This window comes from Phyllostomus hastatus, unplaced genomic scaffold, assembly GCF_019186645.2.
Source record: "Phyllostomus hastatus isolate PE091 unplaced genomic scaffold, TTU_PhHast_1.1 phas_scaffold_501, whole genome shotgun sequence".
Taxonomy (NCBI): Eukaryota; Metazoa; Chordata; class Mammalia; order Chiroptera; family Phyllostomidae; genus Phyllostomus; species Phyllostomus hastatus.
Window position 1 is genome coordinate 66,027,987 of NW_025334033.1, and position 15,140 is coordinate 66,043,126.

Here is a 15,140-nt window from a genome sequence, read left to right on the forward strand (position 1 = left end):
CAGTGGGCGGCGTTCCTGTCTGCTCAGGGCTCCCTTCTCTCTACCGAGGGAGGGATCCGAACCGCAGGGACAGAAAACCGTGGGTCCAGGGCCCGTAGCACTGAGACTGGCTTGGATTTCGGGGGGGATCACATACTTGGGTTTGTCTTTAACCGCGCACACTGAATGGGGGCGTGGTTTGTCCTGCACCAGGCACTCCCACCAATCAGCTCGGAACAGGGTCGGCAAACCTCCTCCTCAAAGGGCCAGAGAGCTGACACTTCAGGTTTTCTGGGTCCGGTGGCCTCTGTCGCCATGGACGACACCAAACTCATGAAGGGGTGAGGTTGGGTTCCTATGAAACTTCGTTTCTGGACACTGGAACCTGAACTTTAGAAAATTTTCATTTGTCACGATACATTATTCTTTGTGTTTTTTTTAATTTTACTTATTTATTTTTAGAGAGGGAAGGGAGGGAGATAGAGAGAGAGAGAGAGAGAGAGAGAGAAACATCAATGTGGGGTTGCTGGGGGCCGTGGCCTGCAACCCAGGCATGTGCCCTGACTTGGAATCGAACCTGTGACACTTTGGTTCCCAGCCCGCGCTCAATCCACTGAAGCTACACCAGCCAGGGCTTACGATACGTTATTCTTTAAAACTTCTTTTCAACATTAAAATATGTGACTATGTTCTTAGTTTGTGGTCTAAAAAGGGAGGCAGAGAGCTGCGTTTGGTCCTCGGACGGTCCCAGGCACCGGTTTCGAGACGGTGGTAACGTGACTCACATCGCCTACAGGGTCCCAGAGCACGCGAAGGCCTCACCTGCCGGCGCATGTCCCCGGCAGCACCGCTGACACTGGCCCTCGGCCTCCTTAGCCTCCTCCCCCGAGGATGCTCCTTGTCCCAGTGCCCTCCTGCCTCCCTGCCCCTCCTTCTCAGACCCTGTCAGTCAGTGCCTCGACCCCCTGTGACGCTCCGACACCTCACTGCTGACCGCTCCCCAGAGGTCACCCACTGCCCCCGGGGTGGGGGGTGGAGAGCCCCCCTGTGCAGAGGGTCTTCAGGAACATCAAAGTTGTCCCTCAGCAGCCTCACGGGGAGCCCAAAATAAGGAAGAGCACATCTCAGAAAGAAACGTGTGGCCTGTAATCTGATAAGAGGAAACCCGTACAGGTTTTAAAGGAAATGCATCAGCGTATACCCGAGAGACAAAGTTCAAAGTAACAAGAGTCCTTTTGGCCCTGGTCATAGGACAAGCGGGAGGCAGGCTGGACTGCTCCCAGAGGCCACTTCTCGGGGAAAAGAATGACGACCCAGAGAGCGGAGTCACAGGGAAGCCCTCCCAGGGACCCAGAACAAGGGATGCGCTCAGCTGAATTTGAGAATTGCTACAGACCAGGGACTCCTATGGGCCCCCCACTGCCCCCACTCCCTACCCCACCCCACCCCTTATTGTTGGGTGTGTTACTGCATTTACCCTCTGCCTGTGCCACCATTGTGTGCTGGGACTGGGAATGTGGGGCGGGGGGGGACATCACTGTGTCTTCAGTTCTCTGAGATCGTGAGCACTGCAGTTGAGGGGCTGCCCCTGAGGAACCCTGTTGTTGGGGTCCACCCTGCCTGGTCTCAGGAAGCTGTAACCCCCCACCCCCACCCCGTGGCTAAGGCTGAGTGAGAGACCTCCGGACCAGGAGACACTAAGGAGACAAGCTTATCTCCCTGGCAGGAGCGCTGCCTGCTCTACGTCTGGCTCCCATTGCTTGGTGGGTAGTCAATGACGGGTAACAATTCTCGAAGGAGTATGAAGATAGGCACGATTACGTGGAGGCCTCAGGGAAGAGACTCAGGGCTGTGGAAATGAGGGGGTGATCGACATCGTCCCCTGCCCCCTCAGCTTTGACAAAGCCTGAGTCCTTGTTCTTAGTTGTGAGAAATCCAAGTCTTCCGGCTGCCTTTGTCTCCTCTGCCTGACTCAGGCCTGCAGACATAACAAGGGGCGGTGCAGTCCAGACCAGAGTCTGCGGACCCCCGGAGTAATTAGACCTGGGACAAAGAATATGCAAGATCCTGTGAGACCTGCTTGCTGAGGATGCTCTTGAATTAGCATATGAAGGCCCGGGCAGGAAATGAAACTAGCTTTTAGGTCCTGTAGCCTTTTAGGTGATAAAATCCCAAACTCAGCATGAACCCTTTCAGCCCTTTGAAAGTCGCCTACTCATTTGATCTTCCTGCCAGACTGTAATCAACAAACTGTATCTGTATCCTTAATAAAAGCCTGCTCGGGTGGGAAGCCCCCCCCCCCTTGAGAGAGTGGCCGTTTTGTTCCTGTTCCTCCACAGGACTCGGTAGTCCGTGTGTATGTTTCTTGTGTCTCGAGCATCTGCAGCTTTCGAGGTCACCCTGTCTTCATCTTCGCAGGCTGCTGTTACAGAATCCTCCAGGCTGTGAGGATTCTAGACCATAGTGGCTTCTTCCTCACAGTTGTCGGGGCTGGGAGTCCAAGATCATGGTGCCTGTGCGGCCACTGCCAGTTAAGGCCCTCTTCCTGACCCCTAGCCAGGACCTTCTTGCTGTGTCCTCAGCAGGACGGAGGGGCGAGGAGCTCTCTGGAGCCTCTTTTGTAACGGCACCAATCCTGTTCGGGACGGCTCCTCCTTTATAGCCAAGGCACTCTCCCACCTCTAAATATTGTCCTCTTTGGGGGGTTGAGATTTCAACACAGGAATTCAGACCACAGTAAGCCTCATCCACACCTGGACCTGATGTATACAATGGGGCCCCATATCTTGAGCCTGAGCCTGCTGCCATAATAGGATGACAGTTGGGGTGTGCTGGCAGGGGAGCAGTACGTTTTGCACATGGAAGGGTTGTGCATCGCCGTGGTTATAGACAGGGTGCTGGTGGTCTGCCTCCAGAGAGGGCCACCATCGATCCCTGTGTGCACACACTTGCTACTTTCCCACTGAGAAGAGGCGTCTGTGCTTCTGCCCCTGGAGTATAACTCGTGCTTCTACTGTGGTAGAAATTAGGCTCTGACATGGGATGGCGAGGAAAGCATTCCAGGGACCCATGCACAGGAGACTGTACTGTGGCAACATGGTTTATTTGGGTGGAAATAAAGTCCCTGTGTTTCCAGTGGCCCATCTCCCTCCGTCCAGCCATGGAAAACATCTGACCATGTTCTCAGCAAGGCCAGAAGGAAAGCCAGTGTCCACAGTCTGCATGTCATGTTAAAGCTTAGTCTTTCGGAGCCTGCAGGCAGCGGCTACGCGGTTTCCGTCCCCATCCATGTGGCTCGTTCCAGGCTGCTCCGGTGGCGGAGTCCACGTGGCTGCCGGCCACGCAGCTGCTAAGACCATAGGGCTTCGGAGAGAGAACACAGGAGTGCATGTGTGCACGAGAGAGAGGGAGGGAGAGAGAGAGAGGGAGGGAGAGAGAGAGAGAGAACTCACTCTTTGTTTCCCTGGGATTATATTGGCTTTGGTTTGGGACGGATCAGATGACTTTTCAAAAGAACCAATCAACTTTCCAAGCTTTGGTGGGCTTTTGATACGTCCACCCCCTAGTTAGACAGGCAGGCCTCTGCGGTCAAGCTCCTCCCCCTGTGCCATTTGACTTCTCTTGCGCATGTGCTTGCCTTCCCCTGCCCCCCCATCCCCAGCAGTCAAGTTGGGGTGGGGGGAGGGAAGAGTGTTAATCCCCCTGACAGAGTGGTACTATGACCCCCTGATGTATGCATCTGCAGCTCCCTGGTGAAGCAAACAGGCTCTTGCCCCCCAGTTCATTAAACTCAATGTCTAATTCCCTTTGCTCCTTTATTAGTATCTAGTTAGCTACCCCACAGTAACACTCTGACCAGTAGATACAGTAGAGATGATGGCCAAGGCTAGCTCATAAGAAACCCTACAGCTGCTGCCCGGGGCTCCCGGAAAATTTACTCTTGTCAAACGCCCTCTGGGAACCTGGCTCTCGTGCTGTGAGACAGCCCCAAGCCCGTGCAGAGGCCATCCGGAGCTCCAGCTGGCAGATCCAGCGTCACCGGGCAGCCCTGTGAGTGCGCCATCGAGGACGCGCAGCCTAGGTGAGCCTTCAGACAGCTGTCGACCAAGCCACCCCTGACTGAAAGTGCACGGGAGAGCCCAAGGGAAAACAGGCTCGCTGAGCCCCATCAACCCGCAGAACCGTGGGTGATACTGATAAATTGTTTTAAGTCACCCAGTTTGGGGTGGTCTGGTGCAGCAATCCATAACTAGAACATCTGCTTTTGTTTTTGCTATCAGGGAGAACCGAGTTTCCTAGGCACCCTGTCATCTGGGGTGAGTGGTTTGGGCCAATAGGAGGCGCTGGTGGGAGACTGGGGGGTGGAAGGAAGGGAGGAGGCAGGGCGCTTTCTTTCCCTCTCTCTGCTGTGGTGGCACCTCCTGCCACGGCTGCAGCTCCTCCTTGGTGCGGTCTCTTGTCAGGGAGACCCTCCCCCTGTAGTCTCAGCCCTCACGGCACTCTACTCTCGCTCCTACAGACCGCCCCAGCCTCTGACGTCCAGCAGGCATCTCCCACCCCCCAGCTACAGGGGTGCTAGCAGCTCCCTGCTGTTGCTGCACCGTCGCCCATGAAGCTCCCCTTCCCATCACCCGTGTAGCCAGGGCCCGTATTTAAATGCCTTCTGTCTGACACACGACAGTGGTCTCTGTTTGCCTGGCTGAACCTCGAGTGATGCGGTGTGGAGGAGGATACTGGGACGCAGGCCAGCAGGTCAGCAAGGCTTTGCTGAGGAAGGGACTTCTGGCTAAGAGCTGATGAATGAGTAAGATATCTGGGCATCGGAGCTAAGCAAGTGCAAGTGGTCTCGGGGAGCCGGGGGCGGGGGCAGCTCGGGAAAGACCGGGCAATGTGCTGGGCCCACAAAGAAAATGGGGGGGAGGGTTGGGATTTGCCCGAGGCGAGGTGGAAAAGATGGCAGGGCCGATCAGGGGCGCTCTGTCTTCAGTGCACGCTAGAATCATCTGGGCAGTTTTAAAAAATGATGCTCTGACCTCACCCTAGGTCAACTGAATCAGAATCTTTTGAGACTGGGTCGGCGGGATTAGTATATGCAGTCAGGGCCGAGAACCAGTGGGCCAGAACGTTCAAGTCCTCTCGAGCCATGCATGGCCTTTACAGCCTGGGCGGCGGGAAGATCCAGAGGGCGGTGGAAGCCCTGGCGGCTGAGTGAGGACGTGGTCAGAGGGACCCGGAGTGGAGGCAGGAAGACCTGTGGGAGGCCATGGTGGCCGGCCGGGGAGAACTGACGTGGGCTTGCCCTTGGTGGGAATGGACCCAAGCAGATGGTTCAGTCTTGCTGGGCTAAACTGTCCAGAATGACCTCACCCAGTTCTTCACGTCTTGTCACCTCGCTCTGCATTTTCCTGCTCCCTGTTGGTCCCCTGCAGGTGAACCCTGCGCTCCTGTCCACCTGCCCCAGATAACTCCCTGCTAACGAGCCCTCCCCAGGGTCCGCCATTCTTCCCCCGGGTAAATGGACGCAGGAGCTCAATTCCTGAAGTACTACCCCCAACTCAACGTGGCTTGGATTTCTATTGTATTTGGCAGCTTCAATCAAAAATATGAAGTATTGATACAGGGAATCAGGACCTTTGGCCAGAGAACCTCGGAGTTTAAAGCCCTTGGGGATGGCCTCTTCCAATCCCTGAATTTCATATTCAGAGGAGATGCGTGAGCTCCTGAGAGTTCAAAACCGGGACGCAGCTGTGGGCTCTCCTTCCCATCTTGCTACCCTTGTAATTAAAGACCACGGATTTGCCCAAGGTCTGCCTGAAGTTCATTCTCAAGCTCTGGAGAGCTCACCCCAACCCAGGGCCGTAATGATCTTCCTAATGCGCCAAGGGTAATTTTTTTGTAAGTTTAAACCAATGCATTTTCACCTATGCAGTTTCCTTGCAGCGGCCCCCCTGCAGGGGAGCTGGAAGGCTTTTTGCTCCAAGGCAGGAGAGGCTTTGCAAGCCCTGGTTCCAAAAGCTCTTCAGGGAGAGAGGACGTGCCAGGCTTCCTTCTCCCTCGTTAGCACTTCAAGGGCAGAGCCTAGAGGCGGTTCAGATCCCCTGTGGTCTGTGTGGAGGGGCCAGGCCAGCACTGAGAATGGAGTTTGGTTCAGGGACAGGAGGATTTGGGGAAGCAAAGCAAAGAAAGCAGCCCTTTGGGTGAACCTGGAAGACGGTGGGAGTGAAAAAGGAGGAGGCGTGAGAGGTGGGAAGGCAGAGTCGGCAGCCTGTTTTTCCGGCTTGGCTCCCGGGGGTCCTGGGTCCCTCACCCCTCCCCTATCAGTGAGGGCATCATTGTCAGCTATGGCCACCTCGCCGCACATGGCATGCCCAAGTCTCATTTATTTTATACCTGGAAGCTGGTACCTTTGACCACCTTCACACTTTTATTCTTCATTGAATTAAAAAAAAAAACCCTGCTAAATTTCAGTGAGAGATTAGAGAAGAACATGTAGTTTTTTTCCATCCAAGTTCAGGGGCCACCCTGAATTCCGATCGTGGACCCTTGCATCTGACCTCTGTAGAACCTCAGGTGTTCTCCTGAGCGTCTCTGAGATTGGGAGCCGTGTGGCCTCGAAAGCTGGCATCTCAGCGCCCTTCTGGTAAGCAGAGCATTAACATAAGCGCTTTGTTTCTGGAAGCCTTGCCTCCAGGGGACATGCTCACACTTGCTGCGCAGACACAGAATAGTCTATTTCTATTTCTCTGCGAGGCTCCGAACGTACAGACGCGGCTGGGGCTCACCCGGGTTCCCCGCTCACCTCGGTTAGCTGGCTAGCGGGCTGTGAGGGGAAGGATGCCTGCTGCTCCCGGGATGGGCCCTGAGCAGCCCGTGCAGACGCCCTGTCTCTCATGTCCCCAGTCCTGGGAACCCCGAGATGACATGTCACAAGCAGGAGCAGGCTCCACCCACCCGGGACCCTGAGTGGCCAGATGGAGCAGAGTCCCCTCTGGCGGGGCAGTGTGAGTGCAAAGGAACCTTTGCTGTCTGTGGTGGTCTGCGGGGGTTTGGGGGTCTCCCTACTGCAGCCGAGCTCCCCGGGCCCGTGGAACCTCCTCCCGCAGACCCCCTCGACACAGTCGTCCTCCCCCCTGACCGAGCCAGCACTTCCTGGCCTGGACAATGCTGCTGTCTGCCCTAGTGGGACATGTGCATGTTGCAGGGAATCTTAATTCTCACCCCTCATACTTCCACGGAGGGGAGGGGAACACAACCACACTCCCAGGAGGGAAAGGTGTGGGGGGACCCCTTGGGACCTCTCGGTGACTCCTAGAGGAGGTGGAGAGCAGCTGCTCAGGCTGGGGATCCGGCAGAAGGGGGAGTGCGTGTGTGCGGCCAGCCCCCAGCCCGAGTCCCCTCCTGTCCAGAGCAGCAGACCTGAGCCCCCAGCCCTACCACGTGCTGGGTAGACGCCAAGGAGCACTGTGTCCCCTGAGAGGTCACCTTCCTCAATCAACCGCTTTGGTAATCAGGCTGATAGCTTGATGTCCGTGTGTTTCCTGTTCCCCATTTCTCAGAAATCAAAAGAAGACAGCAGAGTTATTACTGAGCAGCCCTGGCTCTCAAAATGTCCTTTCTCCACCCCCACGCGCTCCCGTGTCAGACAGTGAGCTCCTTGAAGGCAAGGGCCCTGCTTAGCTTCCTCCACCTCCCCGCTGTCCGCAGCCGGGGCCTGGCATTTCAAGCTTGAAGCCGTTCCAGAGTTCATTAGATGTGATGATAATGCAGAGGGCCGGGAGTAATTCCTCGTGCTCCTGCAGAGTACGAGAGTGCTGACGAGGACACCCAGAGGGTGGCGGGGGGCTGATGGACACCCCGGAGCACTTGCTGACGTTAGCAGGTGCCGACCTTTTCTCTCCAAAGCCGAAAGGATTCGTGGAGTCGCTTTCCGCCGGCCCCGCTGGAGGGCCGGCGGGGAGGGCGCTGACTCTGTAAGGTAGCCCGCTCGCACCGTGCGTGAGAAGCCGTGAGTGTTGGAAAGTTCATCCTGGGTCCCAGCCGAAGTCGGCCTTGGAGTCGGTTCTCTCCCCGCCCTCCAGTCCCGACTCTGCCTTCTGGAACCTCGCGGAGCAGATCTAAGCTCTGTCCACGTGAAGCTCCTTTAGATCAGCCAGGTGGGCTCCACACTCCTGGCCACGCTGTCTCGCACTTTGGCACGGAGTTGAGCTCACGTTAGACCTTCAAAACGACCTTAAAATTTTTTTATCCTCGCCTAAGGACATTTCCCCCACTGCTTTTAGAGAGAGAAGGAGGGAAAGAGAGAAACATCAGCGTGAGAGAGAAACATTAATCGGTTGCCTCCTGTACGCTCCTGGACTGGAGACCAAACCCACAACCCCGGCATGTGCTCGGACTGGGAATCAAACCCACAACTTTTCGGTTACAGGACAATGCTCCAACCCACTGAGCCACACCGGCCACGGCTAAAATGGCCTTTTTAAAAGTGTATCTTTCGGAAACTATTTATCAGTTACTATTTGTCAATGGTCCAGTCCGAGGAGTACGGTGGTAGGAAGACAGGGAGATTTTCTGGCCGGGCCCTCAACTCTCCCGCAGCCGCAGGGAGGACCTGCCCTGGGCAGGCTCCGTGGCCCGTGCGGGGCTGCACGCAGGACCGGCAGGCTTCCAGGTGGGCGGGGCTCGGTGCACCGGGAGGCCTGCTGAGAAGGGAACCCCTGCCCTCGAGGGCCGGGTTCGCAGCAGGGCCCCCTGCCGGTTCACTTCCGGGCTAGACACGCACCGAAAACAGAGAACCCGCCCGCCGATCGCAGTTTGCAGGGAGCTGGGGAGCACGTCTCCGTCCCTTTCTGCGGAGCTGGCCTGCGGTGCCAACTCCGCGGAAGAAAGGAGTCGCAGCGCTGAGTCTAACGATCCAACGCGACCCAGCAAGTGCGTGACGAGTCCCCCGAGCACCAGGACGCAGCCCCCACCGCAGGGCGCCCGCTGTGTATTTACTCACAAACCTGAGGTCAGGGTGCGGTCAAGGGAAGGGCACAGCTGAGTCCCGGGCCAAACGAACGGGCTGCCAGCGGAGACCTGTCGGCGCGGAAGGGAGCTGCCCCTGGAGCTGGAAGAACCGAAAGGCCACCTGGAGGCGGGGGCGGGGTCTGTGGACTCGGAGGGACTTTGATAGACAGAAAAGGGGGCGGGGCGAAGGAGGGCCCCCAGGAAGTGGAGGACCTTGGCATCCACAATGGTTAGCTTCATGTCTGCGGCAGAATTCGCCCTCCTTTTAACGTCAACATTGGAGATCGACCCGGAAGTGACTTACCCTGGAAACACCCTTTGAGCAGGTACCCTGTGCCCCGTGCTGGGAGAGCCGCTGGGGGTGCAGTGGGATGCGCCCACCATGTCGTCGTGAGCCACCGTCCAGCGGGGATACGTGGAGTGGCTATGAGGCGTCCGTGTGATGCATCAGTGACCCAGGCAGGAGCATCAGCTCATGTGTGCCTGTTCTGTCTTCCCGGCATGCCCAAGGGCCACCCTCCCCTGCTGGGTCTGAGCCCGAGCCCTCAGCTCGAGCTCTGGGCACCGCCCCTCTGGTCCTTTCGGGGCCTCCTTCACAGTGTCCCCTACTCCCTGAACATGGGACGTCTCCCTGACAGCTGACCTTCTGCACCAGGTTAGAAACCCGCTCTGTTGTCACGCAAAAGGAAGAAATCCTCTTGACCTGACCTCCCTCCTTCGCTCCTGCTCCTGATAGAACTTCTCCCATGAGTGGCCAGGTGTTGCTGTGTCTACTGGTGCGTTTCCCCACCTTCAGCCGGCCCCCAGCCATCGCCGGCCGCCCCCAGTCCCCTGAGATTGCCAAGTCTCGGTTCCCGTACTGTCCTGTCTCTTCTCCTCATGCGAGGCCCCTGCCACTTCTCTTTCCTTGGAGAGCTCCTCCTCTGCTTGGCTTCCAGTGGCGGAGTCCCTGGGCCTCGGTCCAGGGTCCCTTCTCTTCCCTACGCTGCCCTGGTGAGCCCCCCCACCCCCACAGTGTTGCATCCCCTCTACGTGCCAACAGCCCCATCTCTGTCTCCTGCGCTCACGTCGCTTTTGAACTTCAGACATGCTCCCCTGGCTGTGCCAATGACAGCCGCATGCAGAAGTCCAAGGACACCTCAGACTCCACAAGGTCCACACTGAGCTCTGGACTCCCCCACAGCAGACCAGCTCCTCCCTCCTTCCCCAGGCAGCCTCTGCCGACCACCCCTTGCCTGTAGCCAACACCTGGGAGTTCTTCTTCTTCTTTTTTTTTTTTTTTTCTCATTTACTGATTAGAGAGAGGAGGAGACAGAGAGAGAGACATCGATTTTGTTGTTCCCCTCACTGATGCATTCACTGGTCGATTCTCGTGTGTGCCCTGCTGACTGGGCATCAAACCCGCAACCTTGGTGCATTGGGACGACCCTCTGACCAACTGAGCTGCCGGCCAGGGCTGGGAGGTATTCTTGATTCTTTTCTTCCCTTACCTATCCAAGTGCTTAGCAAGTCCTAGAGGTTCTACCTTCCAAACGTATCCCAAAGCAACCAATTGCTGTCCACTGCTTCCTCCAGCGCCACGCTCCAAGCCAGGGTGACCTCTTGCTGCACTATCGTCGAGGCCTGAGAATTGCGCTGCCCGTTTCTGCTCCTAGTCTCCCCACCACCTGGCATCCAGAGTTGCTCCTGAAAATGCAGGTGCGATCACGTCACACCCGCACCCCTCCCCCATCTGTGTCCTGCTGCCCACAGCCACGCCCTGACTTTCGGAAGGGGAATCAGCGAGCTTTGCTCCGGAGCCACTGCGGCAGGAGCGCTGGGGAGAAGAGAGGGCTGAAGGAGAGCTCCCAACTGTCGGACCGAAACAAGCAGGTGGACGGTTTGGGTGGAGAACCTGTCAGATGACACCCCGGTGGAGATGCCCAGTGTATCTGGGGCTCCCAGGGCACTGGGGCTGGCAGTGTAAATTCGGAGTCATGGACACCTCCTTTAAAATGTGTGCTTTACCATGATGCTGCCCACAATCGCCATCAGCCAAGTGGCAGTTGGGACACAGCTGTCACTGCCTATGCATGGGTGTCAGGGGCTGGCTAGACAGTCCCGGTGGCCACAGGGGGTGCCTTAACCGATTCTCCCTCTCCAGTGCTCAAGGGCCACTGGGGGACGATATCATGCAGGAAACATGCAGACGTAGGCCATTCTGTGTTGAAAGTTTTTCTGAAACGCTGGGCTTCGGATGCAAGGGGACCTCAGGGGCATGTTAACCAGTTTGCTTTGTGTATACGTCCCCATTCGTCAGTGCCCACAGGGACGCACGCACAATGTCAATGTCAGAGAAGTGACTGGCTCGTCTTGGACCACTGGGGTGGTGAGGGGAGACCTGAGATCGGAGCCCAGATCCAGCCCCAGATCCGGCCCCAGAGCCAGGCCCTTGTCGCCGCCTGATGCCTGTGTACTGAATGCCTGCATCGACACGTTGCTCACGGAACATGAGCCACTTTCACAGCAAACTTCCAACTCTCCGGAGCTTAGCAAAATTAAACATTTATTCCTCGCCCTCGAGATGCCAAACAGGTATCTGCTCGGCTGGCATCCCTCCTGTTTTGGGACCTTGGGGGCCTTCATTCTTGCAGCCCTGCCGGCCTCAACCCCTGGCGTCCGGGGAAAGGGGGCCAGGGCACAGAGGGTCCTCCCTGGGGCATGTGTAGGGTCCAGGCCTAGAAACCTACCCCCACACTCAGAGCTCGGTCGCACCCAACCCACGGGTCTGGGAAATGTAGTCCAGCTGTGTGCTGGGACAAGGGGGGCACAGGCAGCCTGCCCCTGTCTGCCACACCATCCCTGGCAAGGCGGTGACGCTTTGGGTTGTGCTGAATAGAGGTGACCCTTTCTGTTCCAGGGGGGTGAGTGGTGACCAGAATCTCTCCAGAATTTGGGCCAAAAGGAAGGGTGCGTGACAGTGGACACCAGAGTTGGGGGGGCCTCAGAGCCCTGTAATTCAACCAGGAGCTGTCCAGGACCCAGGACACTGCATGTGTGCGTGTGTCTCTCTCTCTCACACACACACACACACACACACGCTAACGCTCACCAGCATGGAGCACCGGGCACTCAGGAAATGCGTTAAATGAAAAACTGCAGTGAGGGTGGTGTGACCCAGGGCTCCGGCGTGAAGTGGGCAGTGCCCTTCCCAATCCCGTGGGCGCTCGGGCTGTCTGGAGGCTGCGTCTCTGGGGAGTCGCCGTGGCCTCCACTCGCGCAGAGGGTACAGGCAGAGACAGGCCTGAGGCCCGCTCCACGCCGCTCAGGTGGGCCAGTCGCCGTTGCTCTCTGCTCTCTGCTCTCTTCACCTTTTGCTCTCTGGGTGGTGCCTGGGGCCCCAGACCAGGTCTGATTTACAGCCAGAACAGGTTCTCTCCCCAGGCCCTGGAAGCATCTGGGAAACTCTGTTCACTCTGGAACTTCAGACGGGGCGCTGCGCAGTCTTAAGAAAGGATCCTGGGAACCAGTCAATTCTGTTCTGGAAGAACTGGTGTCAGTGAACTATGTTCCAGAGACCAGATCCAGCCCACCACCCATTTCTGGGCAGCAACCCAAGCTAAGAACGGTTTTCACAATGAAAGAAAAAAAGATATGGTAGAATACCTAAATGTACTGCCTTAACCATTGTGAAGTGTCTATTCACATTGGGTTGAGTGTATTCACACGACCTTGAGACCAGTCTCTAGGACTTTTTTATCTTGTGGACTGAAGGTCCCCACATTAAACACTGACTCCCCACCCCTCCCTACCAGCCCTGGCAACCAGCATTCTCACTTCTGTCTCCTTGGGCTGCTTGGGCTGCAGCAGACACCTCGTAGGAGTGGAATTGCACAGCATTTAACTCTTCGTGGCTGGCTGATGGCACTTAGCTTAATGGCTGTAAGGCCCATCCATACTGTGGTGTGTGTCCGACTTTCCTTCACGCTGACCCCCAGTCCTCTATGTGGGTGGGACACAGTTTGCTCAACCGTTTTCCTGTGGATGGACACTTGGGCTGCGTCTTCCTCTTGGCCGTTGCGATTTTGTGCTGTTATGCACACGAGTATGAAAGTAATTCTTCGAAGTCTTGCTTTCCCTCCTTTCAGCTACATCCCCAGAAATAGAAGTGCTGACTTTATGATAAGTCTATTTTTAATGTTTTTGATGAATCACCATGCTGTTCTCAGTAGAGGCTGCACCGGTGCGCATTCCCACCGGCCGTGCACGGGGGTTCTGGTTCCTCCACATCCGTGTCGATGCTTGTTGTTTTCTGTCCTTCTTTCTTCAGTAGCAGCCGCACTAATGAGTACGAGGTGGTGTCTCACTGGGGTTTTCATCTGCGTTTCCCTGCTGATGACCAATGTTGGACATCTTCATGTATGCTTATGGGCCATTTGTATGACTTGTTTGGAGAAATGTCTCTTCAAGTTCTTTACCCATTTTAAATTGTTTTTTTGCCGTTGTTAAGGTCAATGCCTTTCTTCAGTGGTTAAAAAGTCAAAATAAGAACATTTTGTGACTTGTGAAAACTGCATGCAGTTAGAATTTCAATGCCCATAAATCTAATTTTACTGGCACACAAACACACCAGTCTGTTCGCACTTTGTAAATGGCTTCTCTTCACTGCAATGGCAGTGTTGAGTGTTTGCAGCAGAAACTGTGTGTTCTGCAAATCCTAAGTGTTTTCCCACCCCATTTTTACAGAAAAAGTTTGCCTGTCACTCCAGGGCTAGGATGCAAGGGGTTAAGAAAAAGCCTTCGAGGCCCAAAGGGTGACTTTGCCCCCTACAGGCAGAGGGGGGCAGCAGAGAGCTGCCGTGCTGGAGGAGGGTCCATACTGGTCCAGATGCCAGAATCCCAGTATGGATTCTGCAGGGGTGGGTGGCCCACGGGCTTTGTGGATGAAAAGGGGGCCACATACTACACCCAACAAGCTCAGGGGAGGCCTGCAGGGTGGGACTTACAAACTCAGAAACCAAAAGAAACCACCACACAGGAGAGTCTGAATGGACAAATTCCTACCTAAAAGCTATCACTGCCGGTCGTCATGTCCTAGGCCTGTAGCTTCCTTGACAGAGGTCAGTCTTCACCTTCAGTGGCCTGTCTGCTGTCTGTGTGCATCTAGGATGCCAGAGCTCTGAAACGCCAGAGGCATCTTCTTTCCGGACCCCCCAGCACCGGGGCAGGAGACCACGGGACCCCACTGGTATCCCACTCCTCACACACGGTCTCTATGTGCCGTAGGTCCTGTACCCGCCCCCCCCCCAAGCAAACAAAGTGCATGTTTATCCATTTCACCTTCTATCAAACCCCAGAGGTTTCCCCACTTTGCTTCCTCCCGCCCCGTTAATCCACCGCCAGTGGATTCCATGGAACCCTCCCTGCGCCCCCTCCTTTGACTCCAATGTACAAAATAAACAAAACCGCTGTTCTCTGGAGCACCCTCTCAGTTCCTGTGGGTTTTCATTCCGGGCACACGTCGTCAGTCTGGTTCGGATAAACTTGTAACAATTCCCTACAGGTTTGGGTGTTTCTTACACCTACAGTTCGGGAGGGTCGTGTGAGGCTGAGCTGGGAAGCAGTGGGGTCCTCTCGGGTCTCCCTGCTCCCCCTGCCTCCCCATCTCCCTGTGGCTGCCGGCTGGTCCCTCCTAACATGCAAATCTGGCCCCACCCCTTTTTTGCCGAACCCCCTTCATTGGCTCTCTCTGCTCTCCTTGGAGATCAAGTCCAGGCTCCTTCAGTCTGGTTGCCAACGTCCTGTCTCTCTCTTGGCCTTAATTTCTTGGTCCTCAGTGCGTGGTCCCATCCATCAGTCAGAGATAGATTTGAACCTCAGGCTCCAACTACAAATACCTGCTCCCTCCCCACCGTGGAGTTTTCTGGTCTGTGGGCCTTTGCTCGTGCCCTCTGATGATGTGCTCACACTCTCACCCCTTTCAGTCTGATAACTGCCCCTATCCTTCCACCTCCTCCAGGAAGCCTTCCATGACTACCTGCTTCCACCTCAGACTCAGCTAGGTACAACTCTTCTGGCTCCTTTAATTCTCAGTGTTCACCATTCCACTCCCCCCCACCACACACACACACACACACCGCCCCATACTTCAAACATGGTCACAGGCAAGTGCAGGG